This window comes from Cryptomeria japonica, chromosome 9 (genome assembly GCF_030272615.1).
Source record: "Cryptomeria japonica chromosome 9, Sugi_1.0, whole genome shotgun sequence".
NCBI lineage: Eukaryota > Viridiplantae > Streptophyta > Pinopsida > Cupressales > Cupressaceae > Cryptomeria > Cryptomeria japonica.
The window spans coordinates 680,679,391-680,692,183 of NC_081413.1; positions in this window are offsets into that span (position 1 = coordinate 680,679,391).

Below are 12,793 nucleotides of genomic sequence, written 5' to 3' on the forward strand. Positions count from 1 at the left end.
GTTCCTTGAGACCTTGTCATCTTGAGTATAGCAAATCCCTTTACATATCGGTGAACCCAACATGAATGCCTTATGTTGGATCTCTTTCTTTAAAGTTTCAATGCATTCGATAAGGCATTCTTAAAGCATGACTTTGATATGTTGGACGATGTGCTAGATGATTTCCTAGAGGTATCTCCTATTCATAAGTTTGTTAAACAAATCCCATATACAGACTCTTCTTCCTTAAAATTTAAGAAGTTTGTGAATGTCATTGTTGTCTCTACTGCCCTTGAAAGGCCTAAAAGATCAATCATTTACATAACTCTAGCTAGTCCTTGTTCGAAGAAAGTTCAATCTATTTGTGGTATTCCATATGAAAGTATCTATCTTGGTTTTTTCAATCCAAAAACTCTTCTTATCATGTAGTTGCTCATAGGAATAACACTAGAATAAATGAGAAAAATGTTGATCAATCTAATACTTATCTTCCACCTTGTCAACTAGATCTTCCTCAAGCACTTAAACCTCTAGTTAAGCAACCAAGTGATTATGATCTTACTTAGAAACTTCATGTTACTCTCACCAAGATCTCACTTTTGAATTTACTTCAAACTGCTATGGTTTATCAAGGAATGGTTCAAGAAGCTCTTAAAAATATATTCTCGCCTTCTTTTGGTAGGCCTCCAGCTGTGAATGCATTGATAGGTCACATTTGTGCATATTCTTTAGATATTATTTTCTACTGACATGAACACTTGCTTCTAAGAGTAAGGAACCAAATAGATCCATTAATGATAATCGTTTATGCTAATAATGTCAGTATTAGATGGACTCTTATGTTGGCAATTGACACTCATCTGAGCTCATGGTGTTGTCATTGATGGAAACACACATCATTTTGGGTTGGATACTTATCTAGTACTCGTCGGTATTCAAGGTTTAACAACCGGCAAGCAAGGGAAACCGACAAACTTGAAACCGGTATTTGGAGGCCGACATAGGAGATTGATCCGGCAAAGGTTAAAGCGGCAATGGTCACGAAGATTAATGTTTATATTTTTGTCTAGGCCGACATGTAATTACTTTGTAATATGATTGTAAGCCGACATAAGGCATTCATGTTTATGTGTGTAAGGGTATATAAGATAGTTCGGTTAGGTCATTTTGGAGATATAGGTGTGATAAGATTTATGCAATTGTGTGAGCAAGATCTTGATCGACAAAATGTGAATGTAATGATCTATAGTCGGTCTTGGTTATTTGTCAAGAGGATTGGAAAGCGAATTAGGTTATCGGTAAGGAAGGAGATAGTGTTAACCGGTATAGATGATGCTTAAACCAGAACTCATCCAGCATACCAGATGCACATTCAGAGTTCAAGTTTTTGTTTGTAATTTAGTAATTTGAATCTATAGTCAGTGAGGCTCCTTTGTGATGAGCAGTGTGCCTTCCTGCATGTGCAGGCCCCTCTCGTAATATTTATTCATTTGTCTAGTGGATAGATATTGTGGGTCATCAATCCCACTGTGGTTTTTCCTCTTCGAGGTTTTCCACATATAAATCTCTATGTTATGGTGTTGATCTTTGTGGTTAAATTATTATCACTTGTTGTTATTTTCTTATATGCATACCAGTTATTGAGTTGTTTTGTTAATAAGGTTAAAATTAATCATACCGGTAGAACATTGATTCACCCCCCCACCCCCCCTCTCAGTGTTCTTGGATTCCAACATCTCATTGATATTGGTTTGACACACAATGTTTGTTGTCCTGATCTATTGCCCAAAATCAAAGTTGATTCAAGTTCTCTTATTGCATCCTATTTGTTTATCTATGGCTTTGGTAATAATGATAGAACTGCTTTAGGCATTGTTATTTGGCCTTTAAATATTGGATCGATTACTATTCCAACCTTGGTGTAAGTTATGTTAGGGCCTCTACCATACAATCTCCTCTTAGGTAGACATTGGATTCATGCTTTGGGAGTAGTCACTTCTACCCTTCATAGTTATTTCAAGTTTGTTGCTAAAGATCAAGTGGTTACTATTAAAGTTGATTCTGATGCTATGCACTTGTGTCAAATGGTTTCAACTGCTCATACTTCGATTACACCTACCTTTCAGAACTATATTGCACTATTATCTTCTAATGTGTCAAAAATAATTCCTAGGGTATCATCTAAAATAAAGTCCATGAGAATTTTATCCCTAAAGAAGATTCTCCTAAGAAGCCAAGTCCTCCTAAAGTAGAAATTTTTAAGTCTACTCCTACTCCATCTCCTTCCAAATTGAATGCATGTATGGGTGATGATTGGGGAACTTTAGACTTCACCAAATATTACATTGTTGAATACTACGTAGATCCATTCCACTTGAATATTCCTAAGATCTCATTCGCCTTAGCTAAGAAAGATAATTTTCCATCTATAAAGTCAGATGATACTTATCATGTTGATCATCTTTTCTATATTAACCCTCCTATCTCTCATGAGTTGTAATCAAGTTATATGTCGGGTTAAGATCTTCTTTCTAAGTATGGCTATGGAGTTAGTGGTTGTGGATGTGATGAACAAGGTATTAGAGTCATTTTGGAGGCTAAACCTTGTCACTCTAACACTTGACTTGGACACCACACCACATCTTCTAAGGAAAAGCCATGGTTGAATGTCAACATGATTTTTGTTGAACCTCTTCTTCTTAAACTTGTTATGTTGGAATCCAAGAACACTGAGAAGGGGGGGTGAATCGTTGTTCTACTAGTGAGATCAATTTTAACCTTATTAACAAAGTATTTCAGTAACCAGTGACCATAAAAGAATATAACAAGTAGAAATGAAGCAACCACAAGAACATATACCATAACACATAGATTTATACATGGATAACCTCAGAGAGGAAAAACCACAGTGTGATTGGTGACCCACAATAACTATCCACTGGCCAAATGAATAAATATTACAATAGGGGCATGCACATGCAGGAATGTCAATAGCCTAGAGTGCACTGCTCGTCACAAAAGGAGCCTCACTAGCTACAAACACCAAATATGGGGTTACAAACAAAATTATGAACTCGGAGAATGCATCTACTACGTTGGATGAGTTCCGGTTCAAGAATTGTATATACTGATTTTCACTGTGTCCTCCCTTACGGGTAACTTACTTCGCATCCCAAACCTTTAAACCAATAACCAAGACCGACTATAGAATATTATATTTGCATTTAGTCGATCAACATTGCTTGCACAATAAAACATCTCTATACATTCCATACTTGTACAAAATAACCTAACCGGACTAACTTAAATACCCTTCCCAATTATAAACATAAATTCCTTTTGTCGGCTGACAAAGATATTACAATTTATTTGCATGTCGGCCTAGACAAAAATAAATGCATTAAACTTCATGACTGATGTCGTTGATTGCTATCGTGTAAACCTGTTGAATCAATCTCCTATGTTGGCCTCATATATTGGTTCCTAGTTTGTCGGTTGTCGGTTCCATTGTATGCCAAATGACTTGAATGTCGATTGCCAAACAATGAATATCAGTGAGTACCAGTTAAGTATCTAACCCAAAATGATGTGCGTTGCCATCAATGACAACACTACTAAACTGGATGAGTGTCAATTGCCAACATGTTCATCCTAGATATTTTGAAAGTAAAGTAAACTCCAATGAAGTTTCTTTAGATGTTTTCTCTTAAGAGGAAGATCTAAAAGATTTCTTAGGCGTATATTTTGATCTCCCTTCTTATCACTATAAGCATTGATTTCCATATTGTTTGAATGGTCAAACATATTTTGGAGAATGTGTTTTGAAGTTTGATAAGGAGGCCCCTTTATCTTATGATGATGAGAACATGTCTATGCCACATCCTGAAGAGCATAGTAATCTCCTTAAGGGAGATACTTTTGATGTTTTCATGGATCCTAAATCTTCTAAAAAAAGTAATTAAGATTGGGAAATGACTTTCTTTGAAAAAATCCAAGTCACATTTTGACCTCTTGCATTATTATTTGGATATCTTCACTTGGTTATATGAGGATATGCCTGGTATTGATGAATCTGTAGTGGTTCATAATATCATGCTATATCTCAATGCTAAGCCCATCAAGAAAAAGATCTATAAGATGAATCCCAAGGTTGCTTTGTTTGTTAAGACTGATATTGAAAGGCTTCTAAAAGTTGGTTTCTTTTGTCCTATTGATTACTCACCTTAGATATCAAATATTGTCGTTTTTAGTAAATTTGATGGTTGTATTCATGTTTGCATCGTATTTCATGATCTTAAAAATAATTCTCTTAAATGAGTTTTCAATGCCTAATATCAATATGATTGTTGATTTGACTACAAGAAATGTCTTTCTCTCTTTCATCATTGGCTTCTCCAATTACAATAAACTCCTTATTAACCTGAAAGATTAGTATAAGATAGCCTTTACAACCCCTTGGGGTACTTTTTGTTATGTAGTTATGTCATTTGGGTAGAAGAATAATGGAGAAACCTACCAACATGCAATGACTTATCTTTCATGCTTTCATTCACGATACATTAGAATATTATGTCGATGAAATCTTGGATAAGTTTGTCACTCATTGGGATCACATTAAGAATCTATGCCTTATCTTTGAAAGTCTTGAACTCTATAAGTTGAGACTAAATCCTCTTAAGTGTGTCTTTGGCATATATGTCAATAAGCTACTAGGGTTTATTGTCTCTCGTCATTGAATTGAAATCGATATAAATAAGATTGAGGTAGTTGTTAACATGTCTCCACCTAAGAAAATCTCATAGCTTCATAGTTTACAAAGGAATATTTTAAAAATTTGTAGGTTTGTATCTCATTTGGTCAATCGTACCCTTGAATTAATGTAATTATTGAAGAAAGATGTACATTTTCAATGGGATGATGAGTACCTAATTAATAGGTTTCCTACATTAGCTCTTGTTGATAAAATGCCTATAGAGGCATAGTCGTGTGATAAGCCTTCATTAAGACACTAGAGTTTTTGGTTGCGAGGCATATGCCATGTGCCAAAAGAGAAGTGAACAAAGTTGAAGAATGAGGTTGTGAAATGTATCTACATCGAGTACTATCATGGTGTGAAAGGGTACAAGCTTTTGGATCCGATTGCACAAAAGGTAATACATAGCAGAAGTGTTATTTTTAGATAAACTAACCCTCCTATTACATTGCAACTATGACAAAAAAAACAAAAATATGTGATTCAACTTCCTTCTATGCTTGAGAGAGTTGAAGTGAGACCCCTAGATAAACAAGAAGTTGAGGAGAGTTCACATAGGTCCTAATCTTTAGAAGAGGAGGAATAACCTCCAACTCAAATTGTTTGAAGGTCTACAAGGCATAGACCACTACGTGAAAGATATTCACTTGATGATTGGTGATGCATTTTTTCTTTGAATACTAACATAAATGAACCTAGATATGTAGAAGAGGCTTTAGGTATGAATGATGCAGAATCCTATAAAATTGCTATGGACAAAGAAATGAAAACTTTGAAAAATTGACACACGAGATCTTGTACCATTGCTCGAAGGACTAAACATGTTGGTTGCAAATGGGTGTTTAAGACAAAGATTGGTTCAGATGGAAGTATCAAGAAGTATAAAGAAAAGTTGGTTGTGAAAGACTACTCCTAGGATAAGGGGGTTGTTAATGGTGAGATATTTTCTCAAGTTTCAAAAATAGCATCGATTAGATTTTTTCTTTCTATTGTTATTACTTATGACTTAGAGGTTGAGAAAATGGAAGTGAAAATTGATTTCCTTCACGGTGATTTGCCGGAGGATATTTATATGACATAACTAGAGCACTACTCAGTAAAAAGGTAAAAGTAATTTGATACATTTTAATGTCCCTTTTTAGTAAAAACCCTAAATTTTGCCTTAAATCGCCATTTCCATGTAAAACAATAAATGTAATAGGATGTGTACTTGATTAATATCTTGCAATAGGTTAGAATACCATTGAAACGTATATTATTATAATATAAATCCTCTAAGAAAGATAATTAAGCATAAACTATATACTTAGGGTTAGGAACATTAGCTTAACCATAAATTTCATCCAAATCCTTATTAGAACTCAACCATAAGAAAGTGGGAGTAAGGAGGAACAATAAGGTGTCCAAGAAGACACTCTACCTTGGGTCCAAGAGTAGAGTGAGAGCTAGAGCCCCTTGGCATCATGGAACCATTGGTCAACTACCATGAGATGGTCTGCCTAGTGAGGTGTCCTATCACCGTTCCCCTTCGTCACTTCCATCCTTATCCTTCTCGTGTGGTTAGAGTTCCCTAATATGTATGTATGGATGTATGTATGTATGTATGTATGTATGTATGTATGTATGTATATGTAATGGTGGGAAAATGGTGAATGATAGATCAAGAGGAAAACTACCCTTTCCCTCAAAGAGAGATGAGAGTTTCACTATTGATTACCATTCAAGCACTTTTCACCATTACATTAGGAAGGGGGAGAAAATAATTCACTAGATCCAATGTCTCCACACAAAGATGGTAGATTGAATTCTGAATGAATTGGGAATGCTAAGTTGATCCCCTCTTCCTTGTTTGATTTAGAAAGGAAATTGATTGAATTATGTAGTGTAAAAGTGACACAGAATCGATTATAATTTGAGATCGGAATATGGGATGAAGTTGTGCACCTGGATCTGGTAGTGAAATGTCGAGACGAAGTCACCTTGTGAATTTGAGGAAAAGTTGCCCGAACCGTGGCGGGAATGTGCATGGTCCTCCGAAAAAATTGTGAATCCGAAAAAATTGTGAATCCGAAAGTACAACTGTGTACCTACAACCTACACACAGAAAAGAGAGGAAAATGGGTTGGGATTGGGGGTTTGCCTTTAGGCCAAACCCAGTTTTTGAATTAACCAAGTAATGAAAGAAAGTACTTGCAAGTAGATGTAAATGAAAGATTGAATTGTAAATCACCTCAAGGGAGGTTGTAGTAGCAATGTTGATAGAAATGCTTGAGTGGAATTGTATGTTGAAATCAATCTCCTCTTCAATGGTTGAATCCTTGATTTTAATGCAACACCTAGACTTGAAGGGAGACTTGAGAATGCTCAATGCTGGAAAAGAATGCTTGAATGCTTGAATGCCCTTGAATGCTTGATCGCTTGTGAATTTCCCACTCATCCAACTTATCCAACTTCCACTTATACAAATGAGAGGATGAATTCCCATTGAATACATGTTAGTGGATTTGAATTTTGTCACGAGCCAACATCGGGGGAGTTTCCCGCCCAAGGCACAACCCAAAATGCATGCTCTAGGAAGGAACCTGCCTTAAAATAGGGCAGGGATAGGGGTGCCATGCCCCTAACTTGGGAGGACAAGAGAACCATGCCCCCTATCCAAGGGGGGATAGTGGCGCCACGCCCCTATCCTAGCCCTTTCTCTAGGGCATAGTGCGATCGGGGTGATGCAGAGGCCAAGGAAGAAGCTGTTTTTGCAAGCCGAGCAATCTTCGATCTCTGCTCAGGCTAGAGGATTCGAGCTCGCATGCGTGAGGACCCTAATGTAGTCAAAAATTGCTAGGGTCATAATTTTATGACACTACATTTAGCCCCCACTTTAGCGGGAGTATAAGCATATGCCAATATTGTTGGCAAAGTACAAGGAAACAAGATTGAAAGAGTTTCACCACATCAAGGAGGCAGGATGTGCCAAGTCCACAGTGGACTTAAGATCTTATGACTTCGATTGACAAAGTAAAAGGGAAGATTGAGAAGGGGAGAACCATGACTACAAGTAGCAAAGTTCCCTTCACTATGAGTCATGAAAGCAAGGATACAAAGATTACAAAACAAAATTCACTAAGTAATACTAAGTATCACAAGAAGGAAAATGTGAGTGGAGTGTATGCCCCCAAGTTAAAGCGATCGCACGTGCCTTATCGGGAGTGATTTCTTTAAGGTAGGATACAACCAAAAGAGAGAAAAGAAAGGGAGCACGTTATCGCAAGGATTTAGCCCCCAATTGAGGAATAAACCCAAGGATAATGAACATAAAACATGAGGTAGTGTCGCTTTCCTCGGGGTCAGTATGTTGTATGATAACTCATGTATATCATGTATGTATATGCATATAATAATCTTCATTCCCCAAATAAGGACAATACCTTAGAAGAAAGGGAAGAGAGGATGTCTTGTGAGTCAACATGAAAGAGACCAAGAAAAGATCTCAATGCTTTGCATCATCCCCAAGTAGACATTAAGGGAACAATAGAAGGACAGGGATACACATAGAAGAATGGTCACAAAAGAGAAAGAAAGGAGAGAGAGAAAGATCTGTAGTGCTAATATTGCTAATCTAGCACGACATCCGCCTCTCGACCTTGTTGATCACTATTTCGAGAAGGCAAGCAACATGCCAGAGGAGCGACATCGAGCACAGCAGATGGAGGTATCACGAGATCCACACAAGGACTATGCTCATGTTGTAAGTCACTTTGTTCGATTCTAGGAGCTAGGATTAGGGATTATGAAAACTCATCCGATAAATGTTTATCCACGTCAACATACTCATACTCACTATCAGAAGCATTAGGAGTTGTATTGCCATTATGAATAATAGTTTCACCCATTTCTTCATCAAAGTTTAAAGAAAGAGGAGCAAGAACATGAATAGGAGTAAAACCATCACATGTTTTATGCAACTTATGATTTGGAGATGTTGGTTGAACATATTTCTTAGGAGAAAAGGGAATCATGTCAACTGTCGGAGTCTAAGGATATAGAGTATTTTGAGGGATAGTTTCACGAGCTCGAACACGGTGTCTTCGTCGGCATTCTCTCGTACAACGATTTCGTGGAGTCTTAGTGGAAGGCTAAGAAGGAGAAGGAACATTTGCACAAATAGGAATATTGCTCTCCTTGATAGTTGAAGGTTTAGGTTGAGGTCTTTTTGGTTGAACAAGAGGGGAAGCAAACCTCTTCTCTCGATAAGAGGAAGGAGGTGGAACTACGCCATAGAAAGGAGGAATTATTAGGTGTAGGGAGGAGACCAAGTCCATCATGAGGAGGAGGTATAGGTTTAACTTTAGGAGGAATATTGTTGTTCTCCTTAAGATAAGGTAAAGTCACATCCATAGGAGTAGGTGGACAATTTTCCTTAGGAGGGAGATTAGTTCTATCTGAGAGGAGAAGAACCTCATCTTGAAGAATAATAGGAATGTCAAGTGTTGGGGATCTAGGCTGACTTAAGGATAATATCATATCGCTCTTCCATTTTTTATAAGATTGAAAAAGAGCATCGCTCCTTGATGGAAGAGATTGAAATTGTTTGAGCCAAAATAAATCAATAGGAACACATGGGCTTCTTTCAGATGGACGAAATAAGCTATGGTTCACAGTTATGATTTCTCAATTGTGAGGAAATTTAAGACACTTGTGGATTGGAGAAGAAATAGCCTTCATGGAAGATAGCCAATGATAGCCCAACTTCACACAGAATTGATCAGAATAAGGTATGATAACAAAGTCAACATCCATGGATTTAGTATGGACTTCAACCAAGAGGGTGGTAGAGACAATGGTAGGACAAGAGAAGCCATAAAATAATTCACAACCACATTAGAAGCATCGTAGAGTGATTTATGCAATCGTAAAGTGAAAAGATACTCTTCAGTTATGACATTAACCATGCAAGAGGGATCTATCAGAGCACCACGACAAGGGATATCCTTAACCTTTGCAACTATGTATAAAGGGCCATCGGGTGCTCCAATGGTCTCACTAGGGTCAAATGCAATACAAGGATCCTTAGGCGTATCTTGTGTTTATACCATATTAACCAAGTTTTGAGCCATAGAGGTGAATTCTTTAGAAGTGAGAGAATTAGGCACAATCTCAATAATGTTAGAGGTATGAGATGGCAAGGGATTAGTAAAAATCTTAAGATTTTGATTAGGAGGAGCAATTGATTTATTCCCCTTATCATTCACATCTGCCACAGATATAGTATTATTATCAATCAAGTCTTGAACCTTATTTCTCAATGTAAAACATTTCTCAGTGTCATGACCGGGTTGGCAATGAAATTGGCAAAATGAATTGTTATCAAAATAAGGAGATGCAAGTTTGGAAGGATCAATTTGTTTTATAGGAGGAAGTTTGATAAGATTTATGTGCAACAAATGAGACATAATACTATGCAAAGATTCATTCAAAGGAGTAAACTACCTTTCTCTTTGGAAAAAAATAGTAATAGAAGGCACACATGTTGTAGCATTCACATGGTTGTTGTTGATTAGATCATTGAACTTGATGAAGATTTTTGTTGGTTTGAACTTCACAAACAGTTCTTGAACACTCTCCTCCTCATCACTCGGAGCCATAGGAGTGGATTGCTCCATTTGACTCACAACCAGTTGATGATTGTGGAGTGTTGCATACAACTGCGAAAATGAAGTAAACTCATACAAAAGAAGCTTTTCCCTGATATCTTTTTGTAAATTAGAAATGAAAATTCTTTGAATATCATTATCAGGCACATGAAAAGAAATTTGAGCACACAAATGCTTATATCTACCAATGAAATCATACACTTTTTCTTTAATACCTTGTTTACAATGCATTAAATCAGTCAAAGTGATTTTAGGACCAATGTTGTTTTGAAATTATTGGATGAAAGCATTTGCTAGTTGTTGAAAGGAAGTGATAGAACAAGAAGACAGAGAGCAATATCATTGTAAGGCCTTATCTCTTAGTGTTCTTGTAAACAATTTTGCAAGCAATCATTGATCATAAGCAAAATTAGTACACAAGGTTTGAAATGTTTTGACATGCGTAAGAGGATCACCTTTTCCATTATAGAGTTCTAATTGAGGGATATTAACATGTTTAGGTGGCAAGACTTTAACAATATCAAGAGAAAGTGGGCTCGCAACATCAAAGGTGGGCACACTAAACTTGGATTGACTCATGAAAGCAATTTGTTGTTGTAAGGAAGACACAATTTGAGCATGATTGTTAATTGTCATTTCAGTAGAAGAATTGATGTTAGACATAGGTGATTGAGAAGGTGGTGTGATGTTGTTGAAATAAGGCATGGACTGAGAATGAGGTGGTGGAACATTATGATAAGTAGGCATAGGTGATGATTGGGTAGGAAAAGGGACACTCAAGGAGGAATAAAGTTGTTAAAGGAATTTCCCCCTTGTGTCATACTGATTGGTTGAGGAATAATAGGAACACTCATGGAAGACATAGGTATCGATGGAGGATTATATGAAGAAGAGGGATTACCCCCATGACCTATGGTTGTAGGAATGACATTTTGATTTGAAGTAGCCATGATGTTAGATGTGAAAATAGGAATATTAGTCATAGGAGTAGTCAAAGGAATAGAAGAATTGGCTTGTGTTGAAGGTTGCAAGTAACCTAGGGTTTCGACACAACTCTTGATAGGCATGACATTAGAATCAACAATATGTGCAATACCACACAATATATCAATTCCATTCTTATCACTTTGAAGCATGCGTAGTACCTTCAATTAATGGAAGAGCTTCACTATTAGGGTATTCTTGGGACATCCATTATTGAAAGCTATCAAATTGACTGTCCAATGTAGAAAGTCGATCTAAAGAAACCCTAGTTAAAAATTCTTCTGCATCATGGGATCCATCTTGGGATGAATAGGCACATGATTAGGATGAGAAGAATTAACATGATCCTCATTAAAGAAGTCACCCAAATTAGACTCCATCTCCTCGGTAATTAAACCTTGGGAAGCCTTAATTCTAATACTTCTTCTAATGGGGATAGGATAGGTAGGACTAATAGTTGTAAAACTCATGCACTAGAGGGAAAATTTGAATTTTGAATTTTGGAACAAAGCTTACAAATTTGAGTAATGCAAAATTAAAAAAAACAACGATTACACAATTTGAACTTTGTTGGAGGAAGAGGATGACACAATTTCCAAAAATGAAAGGAAATTGGAATTTTAAAATTAGGCCCAAGGGAATACCACTTAATTTTAAAATTAGAATTTTTAAAATCAGGGTAGACAATAATTAACCTCTTAATTTTAAAATTTTTCTTGAAAGTTGAAATGTTGAATTTTGAAGGTATGTTCGATTCCAGAGGGATCAAAAATTGATAAAATCGGCCAATCTTCTAGATTTAGGCTATTAAATACAATCATAACAATATCCCAAAATTTTGGGAAAAAAAACCGAAGACCGTGGCGGGAACGCGCATGGTCTGACCAACTTTTTTTTTGAAATTTTCAGGGATGGATATTATAATGATTTTAAAGCTAACCCCAAAAAATTGGCGAATTTTACGATCTCTAGATGGGTGAAATGAAGGCGCAAATGTGAAAATAGGACCCTATTAGGGTTTTGAAGAAAAAGAGGAAATGAATTACAATTTTGAAAAGGGTCAAACCTAATGGATAGGGACACCTTGGAAAATGTTTAGGAATCTGAATGTAAATGAAATTGATTTGAAATTCACACAAAATCCAATTAATTTTAAAAATTAGGGTTTGATGACCTAACCACTTAATTTTGAAATTTGGATTTTGGGAAAAAGGGGGGAAATTGAAAACTTGAATTGTATGACTGAAGACAAATCCGAGAACAATCAGAAATCTAAAAAATTAAATTGAAATCCAATTTTTGCACAAGTTCAAGATGTTTTTTGAAAATTAGGGTTTTAACAAGTAACCTCTTAATTTTGTAAATTTTATTTGCAATTTGAACAAGACAATGAAGAAATTGAATTTGACTCAAAAAACAATTTTCAGAT